The sequence below is a fragment of the Papio anubis genome, unplaced genomic scaffold, assembly GCF_008728515.1.
Source record: "Papio anubis isolate 15944 unplaced genomic scaffold, Panubis1.0 scaffold531, whole genome shotgun sequence".
Classification (NCBI taxonomy): Eukaryota; Metazoa; Chordata; class Mammalia; order Primates; family Cercopithecidae; genus Papio; species Papio anubis.
In genome coordinates this window covers 34858-44818 of record NW_022165521.1, presented here as the reverse complement: position 1 = coordinate 44818, position 9961 = coordinate 34858, and positions in this window count along the sequence as shown.

Genomic DNA, 9961 nt, shown 5'->3' with positions numbered 1-9961 from the left:
TGTCCTTTGAGAGTTTAATGACTACATGCCTTATGATAGTCTTCTTTGTGTTGAATCTGTTTGATGATCTTTGACCTTCCTGTACCTAGATATTTATATCTTCCTCTACATTTGGAAAGTTTTCTTTCTCATTATTTATTTAAGTTTTGTAGCCCTTGCCCTCTCTCAGCTCCCTTTTGAAGGTCAATGACTTTTAGATTTGCTCTTTTGAGGTACTTTCTATATTTAATTGGTATTCTTCATTCTTTTTCCCTTTCTTTCTGCTCTTACTTTGTATTTCAAATAATCTGCATTGAGCTTACTGAATTTTTTTTTTTGTGTGTGTAGGTATTTTGTAATTTATTTATTTATTTATTTATTTTAAAATTTATTTATTGTTATTATACTTTAAGTTGTAGGGTACATGTGCATAACGTGCAGGTTTGTTACATATGTATACTTGTGCCATGTTGGTGTGCTGCACCCATCAACTCGTCATTTACATCAGGTATAACTCCCAATGCAATCCCTCCCCCCTCCCCCCTCCCCATGATAGGCCCCGGTGTGTGATGTTCCCCTTCCCATGTCCAAGTGATCTCATTGTTCAGTTCCACCTATGAGTGAGAACATGCGGTGTTTGGTTTTCTGTTCTTGTGATAGTTTGCTAAGAATGATGGTTTCCAGCTGCATCCATGTCCCTTCAAAGGACACAAACTCATCCTTTTTAATGGCTGCATAGTATTCCATGGTGTATATGTGCCACATTTTCTTAATCCAATCTGTCACTGATGGACATTTGGGTTGATTCCAAGTCTTTGCTATTGTGAATAGTGCTGCAATAAACATACGTGTGCATGTGTCTTTATAGCAGCATAATTTATAATCCTTTGGGTATATACCCAGTAATGGGATGGCTGGGTCATACTTGATCAATTCTGTTATTGAGAGTCTGATAGTTTTCTGCCAGGGAGCTTATTTCTCAGTTCCAGGATTTCTGTTTGATTTTTAGAAAAACTATTTTGATCTCCTTGCTAAATTTTTCTGATACATTTCTGAATTACTTTTCTGTGTCATCACAAAGTTTGCTGAGTTTCCTAAAAACTGCTGTTTTGAAATATTGAACATTGCCATGTTCTTAGGGTTGGTCACTGGCTCCTTTGTCCATCGGGAGAGGTCTTCATTTTCTGTTTACTATTGTTTCTTATGCAACATCAGGTGTACCGAAGATGAAAGGATGGGTTTCCATGTACCAGGCCTCCATTTCTTCACCTCTCAAATCTAGATAATTGTCTCTTTCCTACCTCATGTGTAGTAGGGAAAGGAATTGGTGTGATGCCTAACACAATGGCAGCAATGACTGGATATTAACCAATATTGCCATATTTCCTTGATCCTAAGATGGTAGCTGTCATATATATATATAGTTTCCATAACTGAATACCTAAGACTGGGTAACTTACAAAGAAAATACACTTTTTTCTTACAACTCTGAAGGCTGGTAAGTCTGAGGTTTAGAGGCTGCATCTGGTGAGGGCCTTCTTGCTGATAAGGAGTCTCTGCAGTCCTCAGTGGTACAGGGCATCACATGGTGAGTCTGGACACACTGAGAGGAACTGGCTTTTACAACAGACTCACAGCAGACTCACTCTTGTGACAATCTACTAACATGTTAGTTCATGAATGGGTTAATCCATTCGGGAGCATAGAGCCCTCAAGACCCCAGCACCTCTTAAAGACCCCACATTTTAATAGTGTTATATTGAGGATTCAGTTTCAACATGAACTTTTGGAGGACATACTCAAATTATAGTAATACCAATTACATAATTATATAAGTTTATCAAAGTAAATACAAGCAAAACCACTATCAGATGACTTTTACACATAGATGTAAGATGGATCAAAAGCTTCAGAAGCAAGGCTGGGTGTGGGGGCTCAAACGTGTAATCCCAGCAGTTTGGGAGGCCAAGGTGAGTGCATCACCTGAGATTGGGAGTTTGCTACCAGCCTGGACAACATGGTGAAACCCTGTTACTGCTACAAGTATAAAAAATTAGCTGGGCGTGGTGGCATATGCCTGTAGTACCAGCTACTTGGGAGGCCAAGGCATGAGAATCGCTTAAACCTGAGAGGCAGAGGTTGGAGTTGGCTGAGATCACAGCACTCTACTCCAGCCTGGGTAACAGAGTGAGAGTCTGTCTTGTAAAGAAAAAACAACAAAAAGACAATTTCAAGCATTTAATCTATGAAAAACATGATATAGAATATGATAGAACTAAGATATTGTTGAAGTCCTTCTAAAGAACTGGAGCAAGACTGAAATACAGAGACTTAGAAGATTGCTCAGTAAACCTGAAGGACCAGTGTGATGGTTAATTTTATGTGTCAACTTCATTGGTTTGCAGTGGACCAGATATTTGGTCATACATGATTCTGGGTATTTATGTAAGGGTGTCTTATTGGATGTGATTAAGATTTAAGTTGGTGGACTTTCCGTGAAGTAGATTGTCTTGTTTAATGTCGGTGGTCCTCATCCAATCCGCTGAAGGCTTGAAAAGGGAAAAGGTTGACCTTCCCTGGGCAAGAGAGAATTCTGCCAGCAGACAGGCTCCAGACTTGAACTGCAAGTTTGACTCTTCCCTGGGCCTCCAGTATGATGGCCCATCCTGGAGATTTTTGATTTGCTAGCTCCTTAGTCACATGAGGCATTTACTTGAAAACAATCTCTCTATACACACACATTATTTTGGTTCTGTTTCTCTGGAGATCCCTGACCAAGACAAAAAGTTTAGGTAGACACTTGATTTGTGTGGTCACCTGAATTTTCTGCATCAGAGAACAGGAAGATCTGCAGTTAGACTGACTGGGGTTGGGACATGAGAATGAGGATGTGTGGGATGCAAATATGAGGAGAGACAGGGTTTGCATATCTTTCTTGCTTATATATGCAGGACATGGTTGAAATGAGAGTCAAGTGCCTTTTATCACACATTTTTGTTTAGGTCCATGCTGAGCCAAAAATTTCCATTAACAGTTAGAAAAACCCTCCCATTGCCTGAAGGAAGGGTGAAGAACATCTTCTGTTTATCTTGGTTTTTGCATAACCTGCTCTCCTCCTGACCAGAGACTTGATGCTCAATGTAATAGCTTTGGGCCTGAGGAAACATTTATTTTGTTTCTTACTGTAAGTTTTACTCACAGTAGAGAGTAGGGTATTCTTCCCCATGACCTTGGAGTCCTACTCCTTGGAAGTTATTCATATCCCCTGATCACTGTGCTAACATAAGACAAGAGTCTTAGCTTCAAGGGAAAATGGGACGTTGAAGAGATCTGCCTGGAAAACCTAGAGTTGTTTATACTGTAGCTGCTCTGAATGGAGCAGTGGAGCCTCTAACAAACCCCCACTTTGTAGCTGATGTTTACATAAAGGCTGATGAGGAACAGGAGATACTATTCAAGATTCTTATAAAAACAGAACCCCTTGACCCAGCACAGTGACTCATGCCTGTAATCCCAGGACACTGGGAGGCTGAGGTGGGGACATCATTCAAGGTTAGGAGTTCGACACCAGCCTGGCCAATATGGTGAAACCCCATCTCTAATAAAAATACGAAAATGAGCTGGGCGCATTGGCACTTGCCTGTAATCCTAGCTACTCGGGAGGGTGAGGCAGAAGAATCACTTGAACCTGGGAAGTGGAGGTTGCGGTGATCCAAGATCGTGCCACTGCACTCCAGCCTGGGTGACAGAGGAAGACTCCATCTCAAACAAAACAAAACAAAACAAAACAAAACACCCAAAACACAAAAAGCAGAACACATCAGAAAGGGCAGAGACCAAACAACCAGTCAGTTTTGGCTGTGAGTAAAGCAGTTAAATAGAGGAGCATCACGGTGACTTTTAGGCAACCAAGTGATACTTGGAAAATCCTTCCCTTTCACCTATACGTCAACCTGACCTAAGTTCACAGACTTTGTAGAGTTGTTGGAACCGAACTGTCGATTCCCTCCGGGGCAGGGGGTCGCCGCGAAGGATCACCCGACACGAGATTCACAGCAGAGAGTTATTTATTACTAGCGCGCTAGGGTCCCAAGCTCTAAGTTGGCCCTGGGACCCCGACTGCTTGTTACAGGCTGTTTATATAGGCAAACACAAGTTCAAACACAGCTTATGGCACGAAATTCAAACAAAGCTTAAGGTGCAAAATGGTTGGGTCTAGCTATGGCCTGAGCAAGGTGTCTTGTTCTAATTGGTTAGAGCAGGACCTTATGAGTTTTTTTCCTGGAGTTGTTGATTCCGGGAACTTCGAGGCAGGGTGGGACCCTATTGAGGCAGGGTGGGACCCTATCGAGGCAGGGCCACCTGGTGTTAATTTTTTTTTTAAGTTTTATGAGGCCTAGTTTCATTCCCTCCTCTTTTTGTGTCAGAGGCTCAATCTTGAGCCTCTTCTTCAGTCCTGAGGGTCTGGTATTGTTGGGTCAGAACCATAGCATGTACTATGTTTAATCTATTTTTAATAAGGGCGAGTAAGCGGTTAAGTATGCACGGCCCGAAAGTCAGGATGAGCGTGAGCAGGATGAGGGGTCCTAAGATGGTGGAGATTAAGGTGCTAAACCAAGGGGATTGGTTGTACCAGCTTTCAAACCAACTCTGCTGAGACTCTCTTTCTTTCTTTCTTTTGTCTAATCTTTCTCTTAGTTTTGCCATAGAATCCTTAACTACTCCTGAATGATCTGCATAAAAACAACATTGCTCTTTGAGGGCTGCACAGAGCCCGCCCTCTTTCAGAAAGACAATCTCCAGTCCTTGTCGGTTTTGTAATACTACTTCAGACAAAGAAGTCAAGGACTCTTGAAGTTTTGTGATAGAGTGTTCTATGGCTCTAAGGTCCTCATCTATGGCTATTCTAAGTTGGTGCAGATGGTAGTTACCATGTACTAGGGCTGCCGTCCCAGTCCCAACTCCAGCCGCTACCCCTATTCCTAACATGATGGCGAGGGTGAGGGAGATAGGTTCTCTCTTTGGTCTTATATGGGTTTTCTGCTCATACCGAGGTCAAAGGAGTCTCCAGGAGTGGTGGTAGTAGACTCGGGGAACAACTTGTACCAACACGCAATAGTGGGTGCCTCTAAAAACAGCTGTGGATACAGGGGTGGGAGTCCATCAAGCCCACCAGTCCGTCTCCAGAGGGACCGCCAGCGATTGGATCTGGGTACTGCCAAGGTTAAGTACTACAAAGGTGCTGATGACTAGGGGCACTTGGCCTATGCAGCACCTCGACCCGAAACTTCAGCCAGGGTCAGTTTATTGTGTTGTTCCTGTACACGCATCCAGTAGGATTGTGGAATCAATGAATTTAGCAGTGGGAGGCGATGCCTTCAGACAAGGAGTGGCCTGGGTTGCTAGGCATAACCAGCAAGAGGAGGAATTCAGGCCTTGTCTGGTTTAAGCCAAGATAGAGCCCTTTATGAGATTTAGGAGCCTGTCTCCCATTCCTGGCCAAGGGGCCAGCGGGTGATGCTTTGGGCTGAGGTGTGTATTTAGAGTGAGGCGGAGATCAAGGGCGGGAAGTGGAAGCAGCTTTGGTTGGGGCTTCTCTCGGCCGGGAGCCAGGGGGCTTCTGATGTCCTGGCTCCGGCCCTACTGCAAACAGAGGCTATGTGTCCGGGCCGACTAGTAATCTACTTGAATAGGGACCCCATAATGGCGGCTTCTGGTATAAAGGTCCTGGGGATAACCTCTAAGTATCCAACTGTTATCGCATTTTGCCGATCTTTAAATTTGACGCTGACCAGATTGCAATTTTTGAATATCGGGTTTCTGTGCAGGGCTGGACAAAGGACATGGTTATGTACCAGGGTTTTGTGGCTCCATTTCATTCTCCATCACATAGTTACACAGGACTAACTATTGCAATACAGGTGAGTTATATCTCCACAAGTTTTTTTCTATTTCCTGTTCAAACCGACAGGGCATAGAACCCGTTCGCTGATGGACACCTCTTCTAACCCTGCTTTTCCATTCCCCTCTTCCATGTCATTCATTTTGCTATTTTGTCTAGGTTAAAATATAGCCCAGAACCAGGTCCCTAGAGGAGCAATTCTTGAGGTTTCACCTAGGACCTCATGATTATTGTACCACTACCTGCCAGGTCAGGTTATATGGCCGTGGGGTTAGCATCAATGAGCATACTGCCAGCGCGCAGGGAAGGAGGGTGGCGCTACCAAGCAAGGGGTTAGATACGCAGAGAGTCTTATCTGAGCGGTCCTCGAGCCGCCGGAGTTTCCATGTCTCAGATGGTGCTGGTCCGGGCGCCTCTGGAGCAGCCTTGGCGTGGGATGCGGATCCAAGTGAGATTCCACTAACTTTATGGCTGTGGGTGGTCAGAGAACAATGTAGGTCCTTTCCATCGAGGCTCTAGTCCTGAGAGTGGTGCCGCCTGATCGACGGGAGTTCCCACCTGGAAGGGGTGACTGGTCTGTGGGTGTCCTGGTCGGTACAGTTCTGCCAAGGGGGCCTCCAGACGTAGCCTGTACTGCTTGGAGTCCTTTTCAGCTGAGCCTGTGTGTCAGTCTTAGGATCGGAGGGAGTGAGTCAAGGTTGACAAAGGGAGGTCCTCCGTAGAGGATTTCATATGGAGTGAGCCCAAAACGGTTAGGCGTATTTCGGGCTCTTAATAGAGCTAGGGACAGGAGGCGTCTCCAATCTTTTAAGCCAGTCTCTAAGGTCAATTTAGTAAGGGTCTCTTTAATGGTTCTATTCATTCTTTCTACCTGTCCTGAGCTCTGGGGTCTATAGGCACAATGCAATTTCCAATTAATCCCCAATATCCTGGCTAGCCCCTGACTTACCTGAGAAACGAAGGCCGGCCCGTTGTCTGACCCAATTACCTTGGGAAGTCCGAATCTAGGAAAGATTTCTTCCAGAATTTTCTTGGCTACTATGTGTGCCGTTTCTTGCCAGGTGGGGTAGGCTTCTACCCATCCTGAAAAGGTATCTACAAACACCAGTAAGTACTTATATCCAGCATAGTGAGGTTTTACTTCAGTGAAGTCTATTTCCCAATAGGCCCCTGGGCGGTTACCACGAGTTCGTTTCCCTGCTGGCACTCGAGTAGCCCCAGCGTTTACCTGCTGACAGACCTTGCAGGCAGATGTTACTTGTTCTACAAGTGTACTTGCCCTTGGGATTAGAAAGTCAGTTTTTTCAATCAACAATTTTAGCTTCCGGTTACTCAAGTGCGTCCAGGCATGCATCTGCTGGATCATTGCCAGGGCCTCTTTTTGGGGGAGGACTATCTTTCCTTCTTTTTCCCAGTTTTTTGTATCTTTGTTTTCTATAGCCCCTATGGCTCTTGCTTCTTCCTGATCTTCTGAGGTATAGGTATGTTCAATGGTTATGTGGCTGGTTTTGTCAGGTTCTGCAGCTAGGGTCAGTACTTCCGCCATGGCGGCCTGTTTGGCCACTTGGTCAGCCTGTCTGTTTCCTACTGCGACTGGATCCTGTCCTTTCTGGTGCCCGGGGCAGTGAATTATGGCCACTTCTTGAGGAAGAAAAAGGGCTTTTAATAAAGCAATTATTTCAGCTTTGTTCTTGATTTCTTTTCCTTCTGAGGTTAGGAGACCTCTTCTTTCATAAATACTTCCATGAGTGTGAGCCGTTGCAAAGGCATATCGGCTATCAGTATAAATGTTAGCTTTCTTTCCCTTGGATAGCTCTAGGGCCTTAGATAGTGCTATTAACTCAGCCTTCTGTGCAGATGTGCCAGGAGGCAGTGATTGTGCCCAAATAGTGTTGTGGCCATCCACTACTGCCGCTCCCGCCCTCCGGGTACCTGAGTCAAGATAACTGCTGCCGTCTGTGTACCAAGTGTGATCCGCGTCTGGGAGTTCTTGGTCTTTAAGGTCCTCCCGCGTTCCATGGGTCTCCGCCAATACCTGCCGACAGTCGTGTGGGCTTGATTGGTCCTCTGGTACCGGCAGCAGCGTAGCAGGGTTTAAGGTGACCGGAGGGCCAAACTGGACGTGGTCCGTGTCCAGTAGGAGGGCCTGGTAGTGGGTTAGGCGTGCGTTGGTTATCCACCGGTCCGGGGGCTGCCGCACTATGGCCTCTAGAGCATGTGGGGTAATAACAGTCAGTGGCTGCCCAAGGGTTAATTTAGCAGAGTCCTTGACCAGCATAGCGGTGGCTGCCATGATACGAAGACACGGGGGCCAGCCGGCCGCCACAGGGTCCAGCTTTTTAGACAGGTATGCTACCGGTCTTTTCCAAGGCCCCAATTTTTGGGTCAGGACTCCTTTGGCAATCCCTTGCCTCTCGTCCAGGAAGAGGGTAAAGGGCTTTGAGGTGTCCGGTAACCCAAGGGCTGGGGCAGACAAGAGTGCCTTTTTTAGTGCCTCAAAAGCCAATTGATGCTCTGCCCGCCAGGTGAAGGGAGTGTTCCCCTTGGTGAGTGCATAGAGGGGGGCGGCCAGTTCAGCAAAACCAGGTATCCACAAATGACAGAACCCAGCAGTCCCCAGAAATTCACGCACCTCTCTGGGATTTCGTGGTGGTGGAATGCGAGCCACAGTCTCTATGCGCCCAGGGGTGAGCCACCTTTTCCCTTCACTCAGGATATACCCCAGGTATGTTACCTTGGTCTGACAAAGCTGTGCCTTCTTGGCGGATGCCCAGTATCCTTTTTCACCCAGTACCTGGAGTAGATGCCTGGTACCTTGTACACAGGTTTCTTTCGTAGGGGCAGCCAAGAGGAGGTCATCTACATACTGGAGTAGGGTCACTTCTGGATTCTGGGTCCGGAAATCGGTCAGGTCTCGATGAAGAGCCTCATCGAAGAGAGTAGGAGAGTTCTTGAATCCGTGGGGAAGCCGGGTCCAGGTCAATTGGCCTGAAATTCCTTTCTCAGGATCTTTCCACTCAAAAGCAAAAAGTTCTTGGCTTTGGGGGGCCAGAGGTAAACAGAAGAAAGCATCTTTTAAATCTAATACTGTATACCAGTTGTAGTCTGGTTTTAAGGTGCTGAGTAAGTTGTAGGGGTTGGGGACCGTGGGATGGATGTCCATGGTTCTTTTGTTAATTTCTCTCAAGTCTTGGACGGGCCTGTAATCCTGAGTACCAGGCTTTTTTACTGGCAGAAGAGGAGTGTTCCAGGGCGAGCGACAAGGTCGCAACACTCCAAGTTCTAGAAATTTGTTAATGTGCTGCCGAATACCTATATGAGCCTCTCGGCTCATAGGATATTGCTTGATAGACACGGGCACCGCCGTGGGCTTTAAATCAATTATGATTGGGGCTTGATACTTGGTCAGCCCGAGTCCTCCCGTTTCCGCCCAAGCTTGGGGAAAGTCTTGCAACCAAACATCAGGGAGGCTAGTGATGACCGGAGCGTCGAAAAGCCGATGCTCATCTTGCAGAGACACAGTTAAAATTTGGATGGGCTGACCGTCGCGATCTAATACCTGGGCCCCTGTCTCGGAGAAGTGGATTTGGGATCCGAGCTTGGTCAGAAGATCTCGCCCTAGGAGGGGGCAGGGGCATTCAGGTACCACCAAGAAGGAATGTGTCACCATTCCTTGTCCAAGATTAACTGTCCGGTGGTTAGTCCACTTGTGCAATTTTCCCCCTGTTGCCCCCTGGACCCAGGATGTGCGAGAAGACAGGGGCCCGTCTGCCTTTGTCAAAACTGAATGTTGGGCCCCTGTGTCCACCAAGAAGGTGGTGGGGTGCCCCCCTACAGAGAGAGTTATCCGGGGCTCGGGGGGGGCTCCAGAGCCCTGACACCCCTATTCGCTATCCTCACCTAGGGTGAGGACAGCGGCAGGTTTTTTCTGGTCTTTAGGACGCTTGGGGCCATCTTTGATCCAATGTCCCCGTTCTTTGCAGTAGGCACACTGGTCTTTTTCCACTTTTGGCTGCCTTCGCTTCTCTCCCTCTTTCCTTGGTCTTTTCTCTGTCACTACTGCCGCCAGGATTTTCGTTA